The sequence below is a fragment of the Cynocephalus volans genome, chromosome 1 (genome assembly GCF_027409185.1).
Source record: "Cynocephalus volans isolate mCynVol1 chromosome 1, mCynVol1.pri, whole genome shotgun sequence".
Lineage (NCBI taxonomy): Eukaryota > Metazoa > Chordata > Mammalia > Dermoptera > Cynocephalidae > Cynocephalus > Cynocephalus volans.
In genome coordinates, this window is record NC_084460.1 from 299,202,649 (window position 1) to 299,221,193 (window position 18,545).

General features: G+C 47.3%; 1 protein-coding gene across 1 annotated transcript in view; it reads right to left on the minus strand.

Moving 5' to 3' along the window:
• COL6A3 (collagen type VI alpha 3 chain) overlaps window positions 1-10,260 on the minus strand; it is an 87,222-nt gene extending 76,962 nt beyond the window's left edge. Inside the window, exon 1 of the mRNA XM_063090261.1 lies at window positions 10,079-10,260. The gene's annotated coding sequence lies outside the window, so the exon portion shown is untranslated. The remainder of the gene's footprint in view (window positions 1-10,078) is intronic.
• Window positions 10,261-18,545: the final 8,285 nt, after the last annotated feature.

Genomic DNA, 18,545 nt, shown 5'->3' on the forward strand with positions numbered 1-18,545 from the left:
TCTGTGCTTTGCTTATTTCACTCAACATAAGTTTCTCCAGGTTCATCCATGTCGTTGCAAATGGGAGACTTTCATTCTTGTTTATGGCAGAGTAGTATTCCATGGTGTATATATACCACATTTTCCTTATCCAGTCATCTATTGATGGACATTTAGGTTGGTTCCATGTCTTGGCTATTGTAAACAGAGCTGTGAAGAACATGGGAGTGCAGGTATCCCTTCTGCTCAGTATCCTCTGATCTATGTAATTGGCTCCACCGAAGGCCAACGCTTTTGTATCTCTTGCCTAACCCTGTCCTGCCATGGGTGCCCCACAGCCCTGTGATTCTGCTCACGGCTGTCCATCGTGTGATGACGTAATGTATGTTCTCCCCACACAGCTAGTGCAGCTGGAGATAAGTGTGCTCCAGCGTTCCCAGCTTGCCCTTTAAGACTGACAGTGGAGGAAAGTCTGGCTGCCTGATCAGTGATGTGCCATGAAGAAGGCAGGGGACTAGCGTCCAGATGGTCCTCTTAGCAAGATGGCAGGGAAGGCCACCGAGAGCAAAGGAACAGCTCCTTATTGAGGCTGCCAGCCAAGGACAGGCGTGAAGTGGGAGCAGGGAAAACCTGAAGCTCAGTCCCATAGATCAGCCATTAAATCCCTCCTGCCTGAGCTCAGGCAGAGAGAGGAGCTGATGTTCAAATCTTGCAGCCCGTCTATGAGGACAAGCCGGACACAGCATGTGGGCCCTAGGCCTGGCCTGTCCAAAGTCAGTGGGGTGGAGAAAAATAAAACCATAAACAGGAGAATGAATGCCAAGACCCACTGTGGCTTTGGATTTCCAAAGAAAGTCAACAAAATGTGTCACCTGTGATGAGACAAATCCACCCAGTGATTTAGATTCTGAGAACTTGAAGCCATGATCTCAGCAGCTAAAACAGAACCACCTGTCAACACAACTTTCTCTTGGAAACGTTTCAGTGGCGCGAAGGGAAAGTCGCTCTGATGGGTTTGGGAGGCCAGTCCTCAACAGAGCACACTCCCTTCTGCAATGAAGTGGTGGCAGAGAGTGGTGACAACAGCAGTACAGCAAAAGCATGGTCCAATGTTCTTGGCTTGAAGTGGTCAACGCCTGTTGGACACACATATATACAACATAGGAGTCTCCAACTCTCAGCGCTTTGGTTCAACAATGTTCCCAAGTCCCAGTCAAGTCCCAGCCACATCAGGGCTCAGGGCACGCCCCACTGCTGGGCTGGCTGGGCTGCACCTGCACTGAGGAGGACGCCGCCATGCCACAGGCTCGGTGCTGCCCTCGCTCTCTGGGAATCCCCTGAGCCCTTCTCTGCTCTGGGAATCTTCCAGATCTTTTTGTCAAGCTCTATCTTCCTTCCTCACACTGTTAGACCCCTTCCTGAGTTTTCCTTTTAAAAAATAAAAAAATTGAAAGCAAGTACAATATCTCTGATTTTTTTGTGTCCTCAATTAATTGATGGCATACATTTCAGAATGTAATACAAATCTTCTGGGAGATCCAGTTCAATTATTATAAACGTTTAATGCATATGTGAGTTGCACAATTGTAAGCAGTAGTATTATCTGAAAATTAGAGCATAAGAATATCACAGGGCCTCATCGCAAAGCACTGGACTTTGTAATCCACGTGGGAGAAGATAGGACACGATGAGGTCTGTCGGGCCACTGCTGACTCTGGGGGCAAGAGCTGCAGACGCCTCTGCAGGTGACATCAGCAGAGAACAAGAGGGAACCATGCCTCGAGCAGTTTTTTTTAACAGATTTTTAACCATCCCTACACCTCATGTGGTGGACTCCTTTGAATCCACTAATTCTGTCGCACATGAAACACTGAGCTGGGACACAATCAGGCAATTCCAAAATCCTTTCTAGTCTGCGATAGCGCTCAATAAAATCTAAATAGTAAGAAGACGAGACCTGCAATCTTTCCGAACCACCCCTCGCTTACTTCAACCGTTCTCTGAGCAAAATGAATTTTAAATTGGTCGAAAATCAGACGTAAGGACTTTTATTTCCCAGATATTAATCTTTAGAAGAGTAGCTCCCTAAATGAAGTGCTTCCTGCTGAGACACCAAGCAATGAAATAAATCCACGGTGCACGTGAATTATGTTTCCAGAGTCCACCCAGGTATTGAGGGAAGAGGAGGGGAGGTCAGAGAAGGAAGGGGGAGGGGGAGGGGAGGAAAAGCTCTTCCAGCTCTGAGCAGAAGGACAGGAGATGCTGCCTGGAGGATAATGAGCTATCCAGGCTCCACTGGTGACTAATCAACCCACGTGGTTTGGTGGAGCTGAGTTCCCAGGTGGGAAAAATGTCTCAGCTCCACACATTTTCCTGCCATTGGGCTTAGGAGCCAGTCATGTGGCTCATGGGTTCCTAGCCCAGCTGTTGAATATTTGTTCATGTTTTTGTTTGCAATTAAAATCTATTATATTGTTTATCGCGTCCTGGAATCTCAATTTTTAAAACCAAATTCCCTGGCAGCAAATTCTGGAAAATTTTTTCACTTAAATTATTAAAAGATGTCAAACACCATCTCCCAAATGATCACCCGCCTTGCCCATTTTAATAAGGGGGAGCGAGGCAACCATCCCGCTTCATTCCGCTCTTACCCTCCCCCACCACTCCGGGAGGAGAGACCAGACAGGCTTCCAGCTCCTAGGTGGGGCGTCTCGCCCTCCTCCACACCATCCAGGGGCTGCTGTTCCATTTCACAGCTGACGAAATGAAAACAGGTGAGGCAGGGTGATGTGCCCAAGTCACATAGATAAAATGAGAAAGATCCAGGATCCAACCTAAGTCTGCGTTCTCAAAGCCCAAGGGAAGAAAACTCAGAAACCCTAGAGGCTGTTCTGGGTTTGACCCAGGTCTCAAGGAAACTCCCCATGTCTTCTGGGGGAAAAATAGACTTCCTCGTGGACACAGAACCTGATTGTCTGCTGCTGTTCTTTCACACATGAAAAAAAGAGAAAAAAAGAAAAGTTCTACCTCATTCTAAAAAAGATTGGAGGCGCCTTTTCCCATTTAGTTGCTTTCCACTTGAAATCTGAAGATACCTCGTATTACAAAGGTTGCCCTACACAGCCCTTCAACTTGCATCCATGTTCCATCATATTCCAGGGACTTTCCCAAGCTATTTTGCAATTCTGTGAAATTAGTTCTCATTTAGCCTATTCAAAAGCTTTTTTATTTTCCACGTCTGGAAATCTTTTTTAAGACAGAGATCCACACAGGCACACAAGGAAATACTTTTAAAACAAAGGCTTAAATATATCCAGAGCTCCCATTTTGAAGTCATTTATTTGGTTTTCTCCAAGCACTGCTTTTTAAAATCAAGCTGTTCCTCCTATCAAGTTCCAGGACTTCTGTTAACTCTTTAACTGTCCCATCTAAAGTGGGAGCTGCGGAAATAGCCAAAAGCCACAGCGAGAGAGAGCGTCGTGTGCACCACTGCGAGACGAAAAGTCGGACTTCAGCAGACGCCAAGCTCTCAAGCTCTCTCTCGCCTGCCCTCACTTTCACCACGCCCTTTGGGAGCGCCCAGGGTCTCTCCCTTTTTCCCACTTTTCCCCTCTTTCTTGCCTGAATCCTGGGAAAGGAGTCCCCATTCTTGTCCCCAGGGAGGAAACTAAGAGAGGATTTATTAGGTCCTCCAGTTAGCGGAGGAGAGTGAAATTTAATATGTTATTGCTGTTTGAAAGATCTTTGGGGGATTCCTCAAAAGCAAATGATTTGGAACAGCTCTAAGAAAACCCCTTCAAAGTAAGACATCAAAATTTGTGTTTTTTACTATTTATTTTACAACTCAGATCTCACCTTTCTATTTTATGAAAATACTCTCAAACAATGATCTGTTTGGCTCAGACTGTGAATGTGCTTCCTCTGATAGCAAAATTTTAGAACGCTTTCGAGCATGCATGGTCATTCGACCTTTTGGTCATCTTGTTAGAAACTGAGTAGCTGACTCGAGATCTGCTCTTCCTGGTAAAATCTAATACAGAAATACCTCATCAGCACCTCACATATTTTAATAAAGGAATGCAGAAAGAGAGGGGCTGGGCATCCCCTGGCAATCAGCCTCCTCCATGGTGAGAGATCAGGTGAGCACGTGCACAACCCCAGCCTGGAACAGGTCAAGCTGCTCAGAGGTTAGTTTCCTTCCCACTATAAAGGCAACTTTAAGAAACACCAGATGAATTGCCCAAATATTTGGGGATTTACTTAAAAACATGTTCCTAGCATCCAAGATAATAACCATGAAGTAGAAAGTTCCATATCTGCTGTGGTTTGGAAAGCTAGACGCCACCATGCAAATGTAAAAAACATTCTATGCTCTGAAATATATGGCAGCCAGACAAGACTTTGTCTACATTTACACTGATAATTATAAACATTAGGCAGAGTCTAGTTCAGTTTTAACATTAAGGAAGAGAGTGCTTTGAAAGAGAGTGCTTAGAAAATGCTTTGAAAGAAATTTTACAAGCACCCATTCCATCCCAGCCCTGGGACACATGACGCTGTCGGGTCCAGACGGGTGCCCAGCATGTACTCCTGTCTCTTCCTTTCTTGGCCATGGACTTCAGCACTACTGACCTCTCCAAAACCATGGTGTTCCATTGTAGAATTATTACTGCAAAGTGGCTAAAATGTTCTCACATTGTAAGGAAAATTTAAATTTTTTGCTTGTTTTCTAGTCTGATTCATAATCAAGTAGAGAACAATTATTCTTTAAAATAAAGACCTTACTAAAAAAATTTACTTGAAACATCTGACAAGTTTTTGTCAATACTGGATTTAATGTAATAACCTGGGAAAATCTACTTCCTTACTGTTTCTATCAGTAATGGTCAGTTGATATCTCCCAGATCACTTTTTTACATGTAAAGTAAGGCTAACTGCCAGATGCTTGAACAAGGCAGTGGTCCTGCGACTACTACCTTCCATCTGTCACCCTGGGCTCTGACTGCTCATGGGTTTCCTGCACCCTGCATTGGAAAGAGTTCAGACACGGAGCCCGCTGTGTGCCTTTGGGGCCATCTGTGGGTTTGTCTGAGCTGGCTCTAACTCTGGGTGCTGGCACTGGACTGCTGAATCAACTCATGAAGATTCCAGAAGTGAAGAACCAGCTTCCTGGAATGGTTTCCCTTGAGATCTGAGTCATCTCCAGCTGCTGTTCAATTTTTTAATTTTTAGATTAAACCGATCCATGAGCACTTCCTTTGCGTAGCCAGTTCCAGGTGCTCTGGGTCCGTGAAAATTGAATGTATAGCCCACAACGGAGGCAGAGGATTTTACAGAAATATTTCCCATGTGCTTTTCCCTGGCCACTCCCAACTTTCAAATGTTTCTCTGTAGTTTATGAGTCTTAAACTTCAGGAAAACAGTGGGTTTATGCTATGCTAAATGCAGCCAGACCCCTGCAAGACTAACAATTTGCCTTTGGGAAAGGGTTTGGCAGAACTTTTCGTATTTGTTTTATTTTTCTTCTCTCCTTTTTCTTTCCAATTTTTTTTTTTTAACAACAGTTACGCCATGCTAAATCAACTTAAAAGATGCTACTCCAAAGAAGACTGGTAAATGGCAAGAATGCCTTTCTCCACATGACACTGTAAAATGTAAAAGGCTTGTCCCCCTTTTAATGTGCCGGGTCCCAGATATCTGCTCATCAGAATACATCAGACATGTGCGGAGCCCTCAGAAAACATGGGGTTTGCTTCTGCTGCTCATGCTGTGGCCTTACCACCGAGCACTCCCCTCTCTGAGCTCCGTTTTTCATCTGAAGTGTAAAGGGTGTGCAGAAAGCATCCATCTAGATAGTAATTTTTTGATATTTCAGAGAGCCAAACAGAAATCACATATTTGCCAACCAGAAGAGCAGTGATTATGTCTTAGTCATTTTTATCCCTTCCCCTGACCTTAAAGCTTCGTACGTAGAAAGTTTAAATGAATATGAGAACACAGAGACCCACTAAAGAGTTAGGTGTCTTTGTGCTGAGCTCGCATTCTGTACCTCAGGGTCATAACAGTGGTTATCTCAGGCTAACAGTCATAAGTCTGAGAGCCAGCAATAATTTTTATTAACAAGTATTTAAAATGGGATGTTCATAATTATAGTTCGTATGATTTTTTTTTTAAAGTATGTTATAACCAGTTGTCCATTAGGCGAAAATAGCAAAAAGCAGGTAAGGAAAAGTTTACAGGATCAGTTCATTTTACTAACACTTCCACTTCTAAAATTTGAAAATTCTACACAGCTACAGCATGGCATGAATATGCAAACTTGCTTTGGTTCCCAAGCACCTGACTTTTGTAATTAAATATGGGTAAAATGTTTCCTTTAAAATTTCTCATTTGCTTAATGCCCTTGTAATGCAAGGCATTGTTTTAGAGCACAGAATGCCTCATTTGAAGGAATGATTTCATCTCAATACACTCACTCCTGAGCATAGAAGAAAAACAAAACTCTAAATTTATGTCCACTTCAGATACTACGAGCAGCCACGTTAACAATAATTATAATAATAAGGGATTGGAACAGTCTCTGGGTTGGTTCTAACGTTACCCACCAGCTCTGCCCAGAGTGCATCCCCGAACCCCGCTGACTCCCTGCAAACCCTGATGCCCCACCCTGAGAGGCTCCAGGCACCACCTTGAGACTTTTGTGGCGCTCCTAGGGATACACCGCCCTCTGGAGGAAAGAAAACCAAACTGCATTTTCAGAAAGGGCTGTCCCTGGATGAATCTGCTAATTCAACATTTCATCTTCTTTCTAAAATAGACCCGTGAGACCACGATGCATTAAAAATCATATTTTCAAAAATTTACATAATGAATTCCTGAAGTAAATCCCTCTTTCCAAAATCAGGACCTGTGGGGACTCCCTGAGAATAAGACATTCATTACCATAGTTTAGAGGGAGCAAGCAACGTCTTTTATTTAAGGAGTAGAATTGCCTCCCTGTATTTTTATAGTGAAAACAGAGAAACTATCTAGAAACAGGGGAATGAAAGAACAGCCCGTGTCCAGTTCACGCTGCCCAAACTAGCAGGAAACTTTCAAAGCTCCCCTGCTTTACAACTTTAACCATTGGGGGCTTTTGTTTCCTTAGCTAGAGCTACTAGTAGGATTCTTTTAAACATCTGGTCACTCCTCAGATTGTCAACTATTTATGCAGCAGTGGTGTGTTTTTTACTGTCTGCTTGCCACCGCCAGGACACTGTGAAGAGTTTGCTCCCATAGGTCAGCGGAAAAGCCGCCTGGTACACAGTGTCCCATTCAGATAGGGAAACTCCTGCGATTCTTCCCCAAGAGAGACCAAATCCTCAGCTTCTTCTAAAAGGAACAGTGACAGAAACTAACTTTCAAATAAAACTTTTGCAAAAGTTGTTAGCATGCCTGCAAGAAAGTCTCATGCAACAGAATTCGTGACTTGCTGGTGAATTTTAAACCCTAAACGTGGAATTTCACGTAAAAGGGGGTGGTGACCAGACCGCTGGTAAAGACTACACTCTATCCAGCTGTCCAAACACTCCGAGAAAGGAAACAAATTCAGCCTCAGTGGCAAAAACTCTCCACCAACTTCCAAGAGGAAGGACGTCTTATTTCAAATTGGCTTTAAGTATCGGCATCTGTGGGCTCCACACCCAAAACTGAGGTCAGGATTCAAAGCCTCATTTGAACCACAAATCGATAATCAACCATCAATTGAATAGAGGGGCTTTTTCCTACTTTCTTATCAGTGATATATCAAGTTCTACAATATGAAACCACAGAATGCACTTATGATATGAGATGTAGAGAATCCTTAGCACTTCAGAAATAGCAAAGTGCAGAAGCAAAGACTATTATCCAGAGAGATGCCAACCTCGTATGAAAAATATCACTAAGAACCCAGATTTGAATATTTGCCATATGTCCCGTCACCTGAGGGCCACAATCACGGTGGGGTGGGGCACACACCCTCCCAGGGGGGGAAGAGCCTGGCCACGGGCTAACATTCCAGAGGCTTCCCCAGCTATCTCCCAGGAAGGTGCTGTGGCCACACCCTCCAACTCCCAGATAGGAAAAAAACCAGGACGGCCACACTTCACCCCCCACCGCGGCATTCCCCCCAATCCTCTTTCCCACCCAATGTCTGCTTAATATTTTCTTGCTGCCAGGAGTGAGGGAAAGAGAGAAATAAACCTCATTTTACTAAAAAAAAACTTTGCCTCAATAAAGAAGATGTCCAGACACACAACTAGTCCTATATCTTGGATTTCTGCAAAAACCCAACTCCCCACCCTTATGCCTTCACCCTCAGCAACAAGCCCACTACAGAACCAGGGAAAATTCAGGTCCCATCCCTAGGGGCCCTGCACACCCTGGAGGTGGCCCGAATATGGGAGGCTCATTCTGGTATTCCGGGCACAGAGTGACACTCCTTCCCTGCGGTCCAGCTCACTTCTCTCTGCATTAGTTGCTAGATCCTTAGGGAGCCTAAACCAATCTTCCCATTACTTTCAATAGAATGTGACAGGAGGAAATCCTCTTCTGGGGGAGCAAATCAAATAGCACCTCCCAAATCTAGTTGTAAATTAGTTTGCTTGGTCTATTGCTCTCCTGCAATGGTGAAAGATTTCACTGTCATCTCAGCCACTCACTCTGTTGCTTGGTAAGTAATTTAGCATCTCAGAGCCTCTGATTCTTCCATCAGTGGCTTCCAACCAACACTCTCTTCCATTGTCTTTAGCCCAGCAAAGAACTCAGAAGTTCAGTAATGTGATCAGCCGCCAACCAACCAATTTTAGAGATCACTTTCATAAGTAGCCACATAATTTTGATTTTAAAGTCATTTCTGTTCAGTTTTTTGCAGTATTGAGAATGGGTCCCCCAGGAAGTTGGGGGATCTCAGGCTGAGGATACCCCATAGGAGCTCCCTTGCTGCTCTCAGTGCCGTGGTTCTCATCTGGACTCAGGGGCATGGAGGGAGAGAAGTTGGTGGGCAGGGGGTGCAGGATACTCTCCTACCCCCAGAGAAGTCTGTTCTTGGGGTTCAGACCAGCCTCTACATTTGTTCCCTGGGCTTGCTGTGAAAAGCTGGTCCTTCGACCACTCCCCAGGACTCCACGGGGCCCTCTCAGTGACCCCACCCCTGCTTCCATCCCAGTCTATTTTCTAATATAGTAAGCCCTTGAAACAGATCCCCAGCAGGCTGGCAACTGTCCACAAACACTTTCCACCCTCAGTGAAAGAGAACCTGAGCCCCACCCTGCGTCCTCCCAGCCAGGGAGCAGCCATCGGGCCTCCTAGCTTGGCACTGGCCTTACATCTGGGCAACACAGGCCAGCCCTGAGGCCCCACGAGCCCTGCCTTATCCATTTGGTGTATCCCCCAACACCAAAATCCTCTCCTCTTCTGACCCTGCAGCTCCTTATAGCAACCCCAAAGGACAAAGTCTTCAACAGTGACTTCAGGCTCCTGGAAAGATGAAACCCCGATGGTGCTGACAGAGTGACTTGGGGTGTGGCCTGGGCACTAGAGTCACCCATTCTCATGTAGGTGACAAACGTGCTCCACTGCCCCTTCCCCGGGGTGGCCCAGGGCAGAAGTTGCGCTGGATGCACCCTGACCTGGTGTCTGCACTCAGAGAGCCCAGAGAGGACCTCCGAGGGCAGCCGCTCGACAGGTAGCTCTTGCCACCCTCGACAAAGACACTTCTGCAAACAAAGCAGGTTCCAAGCGGGTTTTGGAAGCAGGAAACAACTTCCAGTAAATCATGAGCCGAACCCTGCCGCAGCTGGGAACCACAGGCAGCGCCACAGCCTGCAGACGCACAGCTGAAAACCAGTCCCGCTCTTGGGCAGCCCATGACCTTAACCAAATTAAGGCAACCCAGTTGCCACCAAGTGAGAAAGAAAAAAAAAATCAGCAGAATCTTCCAGAGAGCTAAAACACGTACAGAAAAGTGACCAACAGAGTGAGCAGAGGGGCCCCTGGAGCCACCTAGTCACAGCCCCCTCAGGTTCCAAGCGTCTCCTTCTCTCCCGCTAACCCGGGAAACGGGGCAAATGGCACTCACCCCTGAGCAAGCCTGCAGACGTGCGTGTCCCTGGCCTTCTAGATTCGGTTCTGTTTGGACAGGATGCACATTTTCCCCGTCACCGCGTCTCCTTGGCTCTCCGCAGCCTTTCCCACCAAAGTGCAGGGGGCTCCGAGAGCTGCACGGGCGAGCTCCTCTCGCTGTCCTTGCGGGCGCCTGGAGCCCAGGAGAACTCAGCGGCCTGTGGGGGAAGACTGAGCTCCACACTGGACCGGGGCCAGGGATGCAGTCAGGGCTTCCTCCAGCTCCTCCTCCTCCCCTCGTCCCTCCCCTCCGCCCGACCCCTCCTCTCCCCCTCCCCACCACGGGACTGACCCAAACTGTAAATGAAAACCAGACTCCTGCACTCTGTTGCTTCTGGCCCCTGCAGCGGGCTGATGTCACCCTCTGAACGCTGTCTTCACCCTACGAGCCTTTAGGTGGACTTCTGCAAACCCCAGCTCTTAAAAAAAAAAACACCACTTCTACTTGTCACCTTTTGGGCTGGGCCCCTGGTGGCAGAAAGAATGCACTTTGGAATGTCTTCATGGGTATCCATGGTTCTCCTGCAACGTTTTCCAACACCATCTGGAAGGCAAACAGGAAATGCAATCCCCCCCACCCTCGCCACACCCTCCTACTTCTTCTTGAAGTTTCTGAATTGAGACTTCTCCTAATAACCTCTCCTTTCAAATATACAAACCAGTCATTAAAATTGCCTGGGTTTTCCTCTAACCAAAGCTCTGTTTGCCAGTGAAAAGGCAAAAAAAAGGAGACCACATTTTTTTTTTTTTAAGTTCTCCACATAATGATTCAGATTGTGAGGGATGCAAACAAGGGGAACAAGACTGGTTATTTTGCTCAGGGTTTCAAGAAAATTCTCGAATCAGAATTAGTGTTTCTACAAAGCTTTACACAGTTCAAAATACTTTAATACACAGTATCTCATTTTATCAGGAACATCCCACTCAAAGCCCTGTTAAATAGATACATGCCATTCGGGGTTAGGTGAAACTAGGGTCCCATTTGACAGATGAGAGCAACAATTCCTAGAGAGGGCAGGTGACATCGTCATTGTCCACCTGAGTAGCAGAGCCCGCATCAGAACCCCAGCCTTGGACGCCCCCAGATCTCTCACTGTTCTATCACGCGGCCCACGCAACAGATTGGTTAGCGTGAAATGTCTAGAGATAGCTGAAGGGTATTTTGGACTTTGAGATCCTTCCAAAATTATGTTTGAAGAGTAAAGAAATCATTCACTCCTTCCCGTGGATTATCTCCTTTTGGTTTAGGGAAGGACAGTACCTGAGAGGGGTGCCTGCACAAAGGGACCCCGCCTGCCTCTGCACCCCAGGGCTGGCTTGAACAACGTAGGGGTGGGGAACAGGGATACAGACCTGGATTGTGGGGTTTCACTGCCCTGCACCTTCATACCTGAAGGAATGGAGCCATGCTGCCCACATGGCATGCGGAAAGACAACGTTCCCCTCTAGGGGAGAGTCCAGCTCTCCCACCCACCTCTCTCCCCAGGACAGGCATGGAACTGGGCTGTACGGAGTGCTGGGACATTTGCTAGCACTTCCTTGGTTAGTCTGCAAGTTCAGCACTAGGGAAAACGATTCCTCCACTGCACACTGCGCGCTGCAGGTAAGACAGCCTTTGATTACAACCTTGTGTTGCAAGCAGCTCAGCTCACTGAGGTTAAGAGAACGAGCACGTTGTACGTGCTCCCACTGTGTGGTTCCTTTTTTCAAATACAAATACAACTTTTTTTTTCAGAATAGCTAAGACTGTACATTCTTTGGTATTAGAAATAACTATTGTTTAAATGGCAAGGGTAAAAAAATAGTTTAGAACAAGATTTAAAGAAATTTTTAAAAACCCTTCAATAGGAAACCGTACTCCTTCATATTCAACTATAACTAATTATTGATGATCTAGACCCTTTCCAACACTGGCTGTGGCTCTGGAAACTCTGGAAGCTGGTGGCAGCTGGTGGCAGCGGGTGGCAGCTGGTGGCAAACTTCCCTTGTGGTAACTAGAGAGAGAATTTTGATTCTTATGATTTTCTCACTTAATCACCAGTATTTGGGATTGTCACTTAAATTTCCAGTTCCTCTGTGTCACTAGTCCCAGGAGGAAGCCATCTCAAAGGTTAGCACTGGCCTACATATACAACAGGAGTCCTGGGTCTGGGCCTGGCCATCTAAGGGTCCCCATAAGTTGCAGAACCCCTCGGTCCGATCTCCCCGCAACCGCTGGGTGGAACCGGCCCTCGGAACTCTCCCGCACTTCCTTCCCGTATCCTTTCCTGAGCTGCACAAGTTAGAAAGTTAAGGACTCCATTTCCCAGGCCCTTGCAGTCACGGCTCTGAACGAGGATTAGGTTTTCCCGCCCAGACACGCTGCTGCGGTATTTGGAAGGTGGACATGAAGCACCGGTAATTTTTCTGTTACTTTGGCTGGCCTCTTTTCTGGGGATAAACAGTGTAGAAGGGGCTTTGGGCGCCTCTCCCAGACTCCCTTCACGGGAGTCGGTCACCCATGGTTATACCTGCACCTTTTCTGGATGCTGGAGCTGCCTCTTCTGGAGACACTGGGACATGTAGTCGGCAGAATTCAAAGACCTCCCCATGGAGTCAAGCCCCTGTCTAATCCCCTCCACTTGAGTGCAGGTAAAGCCGGATGCTTGATTCCAGACAGCAGAATATGACAGAGGTGAGCCCGGATGTTCCACTCTTGATTTGCTTACTTTGTATGGAAAAGGTGGCAAAGAGTCATTCCAGCCGTCACTTTATATTCCCTAGACTGTCTTAGCAGACTGGAGGGAGACATTCTCTTGCTGACTGCTATGGTCTGGGATGTTTATGCCCCCTCCAAATTCATCGGTTGAAATCCTCATCCCCAAGGTGATGATAGTAGGAGGTAGGGTCTTCGGGAGGTGATTAGGTCATGGGGGCAGAGCTCTTATGAATAGGATTAGTGTCCTTATAAAAGAGACCCAAGGGAGGCCCCTCACCCCTTCACTGTGAGGACACAGTGAGAAGGCTCCATCTATGAACCAGGAGGTGGGGCCTTAGCAGATGCTGAATATCCTGGAACCTTGATCTTGGATTTCCCAACATCCAGAACTGTGGGAAATAAATTTTGTTGTTTGTAATCCACCCAGTTTATAATATCTTGTTATAGCAGCTCAAAGGGACTAAGACGCACCCTTGATGAACTAAGCTGCCATGCTGCATAAGGGCTACACGCAAGGAAAAGCAGGCTCTGGGGACTGATAGCAGCCCTGATGAGCTGCCCAGGAAGCAGGGACCCCAATCCCACAGCTGCAGGAACTGAATCCTGCCAACAACTGTCAGAGCTCTGGAAAGACTCTGAGTTCCAGGAAGGAATGTAGCCCCAACCAACATCCAGCTTTCAGCCTCCTGAGACCCTGAGCAGAGGACCCAGCTGAACGATGCCAGAACTCCTGACCCGAGTTAGTAAATGTACATTGCTATAAGCCCCCAAGTTTGTGGTGACCGTTTATACAGCCACAGATACCGAATACAGGGTTTCAGCCCATCTCCCCGGGGTGGCCCACAGCCAGTGACTGACTGGGGGGGGGACACAACACCGCAGGCCATTGCTCTGGGCCAGACAACTCCGCAGCGTGAGTCACAGTCCAGAGCTCCCGTGGAAGCCGGTCTCCCCGAGCCTTCAGCCTGTGTGGCGTCTTCTCCTGCCCTCACCCTCCCTGCCCTCCCTTCCAGGTTTCTCCCTCAGGAATCACCTGCACAGCACGCCACCTCAGGCTCTGCTTCAAGGGCACTTGAACATGGACACACGATCACGGAGAAGTCAACGTCAAGACCCCGGCTTCCTGAGTGCTAAGAGGCAGCGGGCAGCAGGAGCCGGGCTCGGCCTTCCAGAGTCCCATCACTGGCTTTGGTGGCATTGAAGGGAAGCTGGGAGGGCAGTAGCCACAGCCAGACTCCACATTCCAGCGAGCAGGCAGCTGCGGAGGAGCGTCCCCATCTCCGCGCCCCAACCCTGGACCGCAGCTATGCTGTATGTTCCGAAAGTCGGGCTCTCTGGTGCAGCCCTCCGTTTCCCCACCTTCCAGAATGTGGCCAGGGTCGGTGCTGGGATGTCCTGGGAATTATTCCAGGAGGCCCCGCTCAATCCCACTCCTCTGGCCCTCCCTGCCAGTTCCTGGTGATGAGTCCCTTCCAGCTCACATGGAACCCTGACTGGTACAGGCAGATTACACCTGCTCTGAAGTTCCTTTCAGTTCTAACAGTCTGTGCTCATATATCTCATGTGACTGACCAAAAAGGACTAGTCGTAGGCTCACATGGGTTTAGACACAGGATGGTACTTAATCTCTAGTTCAGTCACATGAAGGGTCTGGACTGATGTCTCTCAGCCTTTGGGTGTCTCCTCTTAAGAAGACGTCCTCTATTGTAATTCCTCTTCTGCTTCCCCTGGGGTGATTCTCCTGAGGAATCCTATCTGATATCTGCAGTCTACATCAGCTGCATACCCATAAAGCAAACCTACACAGACACAGACTATGAAAATGAATTGCAACATCTCATCTCTATGATACTATAATGTGGAAGAATACACTTACATGGAATTTGAATTCACTTTTAAAAGAAATGTGAGATGATTTCTTCTCAAATACCAACTCATTATTTTAACTCAACATAAGGCCATGCTGATGGGGAAGAGAATGCAGATAACATGACTAAGTCCTCCACATGACCGTGAAATTGTAAATGGCATCTCAGTTGAGATGGAGACGCATGGAGCTCGTGGGAACCTTAAGAAATGTTGTTGGCAGACACCTGGGGAGTAGGGAATTGAATGATTGGCAACCAGCTCAGAGGAGAAACTTTCTGGAAGCCCACATGGGCTAAGCCCTTTTCCATTTTACGTATTTAATAGTTTTTCCCCCTCCAGTGTTTGGTTCCCTACCGCTACCCCCACCCCCATTGACGTAATTACCCAAACCCTAAAATAAGCACTGGCAGCACTGATAGAATTGATGGGAGCCAGAAACCTACCATTGTGACCTTTGTCCCCAGTTCTGAGATCTGGAGATCTGACCCTCTGAGCTCATGATCCCTTGATGAGTCAAGGGGTCCATCATGACCATTTGCATTGGAAAGGCCGTTCTGGTCACAGCCAGAACCCCAACTGCTCAGTCCTGTGGAAACTGCTCAACACCGAAAGGATTTTCCCAACAGGCATCCGTAGATCCAGCAAATAGCAAGCAGATATGAAGACTACAGAATTATGGGGAGGGTAAAGGAGAATCCCACTTCTGCACGGCAGCGCTCAGTCTTAAGAGGAGACCGTGATATTTCTGAAAGAAAAGAAGCATGATGTCGCCAGCTGCACATGACCTCTCAAGGTCATTAACTGAAGGGACAAATACGTGCGTCTTCCTTGGCTAAGAGCGGGGAGGGGTTGGTTCTCAAGTTACAGCACACAGTCAAAGAACATATCCTGCAGTATCCCTTAATTTGCCGACAACCTGTAGAATTCCAGAGTCCACACAGACAATTTTGTGCAGTCAATCCTGCACTTGCTGATGCTTAGGAAACACTGAGCAAGGAAGGAAAAAAAAATCTAACAGGTATTTCTCCCTTTAAGATAAAAATCAAACTCCTAGAAGAGACTGAGTCTGGGGAGTGGAGGGGGGATTCCCTCGTTTTTTCTGCTTCCCTGCAGAGTCCACCACCTTCGGTGTCATAGCCAGCCTCTGGTCAACAATTGTGTTAGTAGATTTGCTCGTTGTTGTGAGGTTGGTGCTTTATCTCATTGAAGAGGAGATATATGAGATTCCAAAGTCGGCTTAAAGTTGCTCCAAAGAGGCATCTTTACTGTTTCCAGAAAAGAAGGGCTGTAATCCCAACCCACGAGGAGGGCTTGCGGTTTCCACCGACCCCACAGCTGGAGGGCAGCTGGGATTCCTGATCCATCCCTGTGCCCGTTTGAAGCAGCAGAGTGGAAAGTCAACCGCCTGTCTGGGAATGAGGCCCTCCTGCCCTCTTAGCTCCTAACTAACCACAGGCTTTGAGCAAGTGAGCTGAGCTTGCTGCCAATCAGTGTCCTCATCCGTGGAGCAAGACGCAGCCTGCTCGATGGTGTCCAGGACAATCCAGCACACGCCCGGGTCTGGGCTGCACGAGCCTACTTGCCTCTGCCTCCTGCTGGTCCCTACTTCTACTCCTGATCAGATCTGCAAACTCCTGACTCTCCTCTACCAGACTCAGCCCTGCCCAATCCCAAGCCCAGGAACAAGGATAGAAAATACACAGAGGGCCAGCTCCCTCAGCCCCTGCTTCCAAGTGCTTGGTACATACGTGTCGATGCAAATCTTGCACCACTCTACCCTACTGCACAAAAACACCATCAGAAGTTCTGAGAGTCTATGAACAAATGACATTTCACTTCGAACTACTGAAACCTAGCAGGTTATGAAGGAAAACACAGCGTCGGTGATGGATGAGTATCGGCTGGGCCGTGTGTCTAAACCGGCTCTTCCTGTATTTGGGAAATGGGCTCCCCCTGCTTTCATCAGTGGTTCAAAGGAGAGCACCGCTTCCTGCAGAACCTCCCAGCACCACCTCCACTGGGAGACCCAGGGATGGCACACGGCAAGTGGTCCAGCCAGAGCCCTTCTCCAAGGTCTCTAGCTGGCGTCTGGAGCCAGCCAGTCTCGGCTCTCTCTGGTATGATACCAGGAGCTGCCATACTTACCACTGCTTGGAGGAAGCCATGAGGAGAGAAGGAGTGAGACAGAGCTCTCAGCTTCCTGGCCCCAGACACCCTAATGAGCATGCCTACCCCGGAGTTTGGTCCTACCCTTCCCATCTCAACTCTCCCTTTGATTATGTGAGCCAAAAATTATTCATTTTCTATGCTAATTCAAGGTAGGCTCCTGACGCAATGTTTACAACTGAAGGACTAATAAAAACTAATAAAAATGGGTCAAAGAGGACACATTTCTGGAATAAGTCCTAGGCTAGCAGATCTGTCAGGCCATTTCAATTATTTCCACAATAATTCCAAGACTGCTTCTGCTGTAGTAAAAATGTGCTTCATCTTGAATTTCCTTGATTTCTCTTAAAATCGTTTTTCTAATCAAAACAGACAGGAAGTGAACTCTTTGTCACCAAGCAGCACAAACGCCTGAAATGCAAACTAGCTGCCACAAATGTCCACTAAAGCATCAACCCAGTGAGACATGGTAAAGGGCTTGGAGCCCCAAGGTGAAGCTTTAACTTTAAGTGCATGGGAAACACCTATAAAATGTACATTCTTGCAAAGAAAAGCCTAACGAGGAATTTTATATTTATCTTGAATCAGTAACTTTGGGGGAACATGTTAACCCCTCCATTTGGGGGTACTGAGAACACTGAATTAAGTAGAAGTGATATGCCAGCCTTGAGCTGGCTCCAGGAAAATTGGTGTAAAACTGCCTGGTTAAAAATATAGCATTCTTCCTAGAATTTCGTGAGCTATAAACCGGCTCAGCTGATTAATTTTAAGGATGTCAAACCCAAATGTGAGAAGAGCCAAGAAACTTCCTGCAATTGATTGGAATTCAAAAATTTTAGCAAAGAACCGTTTGGTTTTATAATTATAGGACTGCACCAAAGTTCCAATCTTGACTCTTTTTTTTTTTTTCTTTTTCAGTTTGAAATGTAAATTTCCATTTGTAAAGGATGGTGGGTCAGTCCCTTCTTTAACAATCGTATCCTCAGCATTGATTTCCTCTCAGACATAAAGTCAGGTGCCCACTCATTTCAGCCTCAAAGTCATCTCAATTTCTTCATTCCTTCATTTACTCAGTGAATGTGTACTGAGGGGCTATCGCGTGCCAGGATGAATTGGACACAGAGACTTCCTTCAAGCATCTTCTGTTCCTGGGACAGGCCTGCTAGGGCTAGAGGAAGAGGCCCAGAGGAAATGCTTGAGGCGGCCAGAAGAGGGCGCCCTCACCTCCATCTGGGAGAACCCAGGGGTTCCTGGAAGCTGCGACCTTTGACTCAAGGACCTGAAAGCTAGAAACTTGATACAGGGAAGTAAGGGGCAGATAGTTCAGGGACTGGTGGTTCCAGTTATGTTTCAAAACAAAGCTGAGGCTGAAAGCACAAGAACTAGTTGGGAGTCAGAGCAGGGAGAGTTAGGCCCCTAGATCCCCAACCCATGCTGAGTACTCCTTCCTTGCCAGAGATTAATTTCAAGAGCAATTCAAAGAGCGAAGCTCCAGACCCAGGGACACCAGGCACAGAGGAAGACAAAGGTGAGCTCCTGACCCAGCAACAAAAGTGGCAGGAGGGGTTAAGTAAAGTCTCTGTACTGAAGAGCCCACGTCGCCTAGGAGCCCCCTCCCCGCTCGGCCACCACAGCAAGCAGCACGCAGCACATGCCCTCTCTGCCATCCCAAAGTGTCACAGAAGCTTAT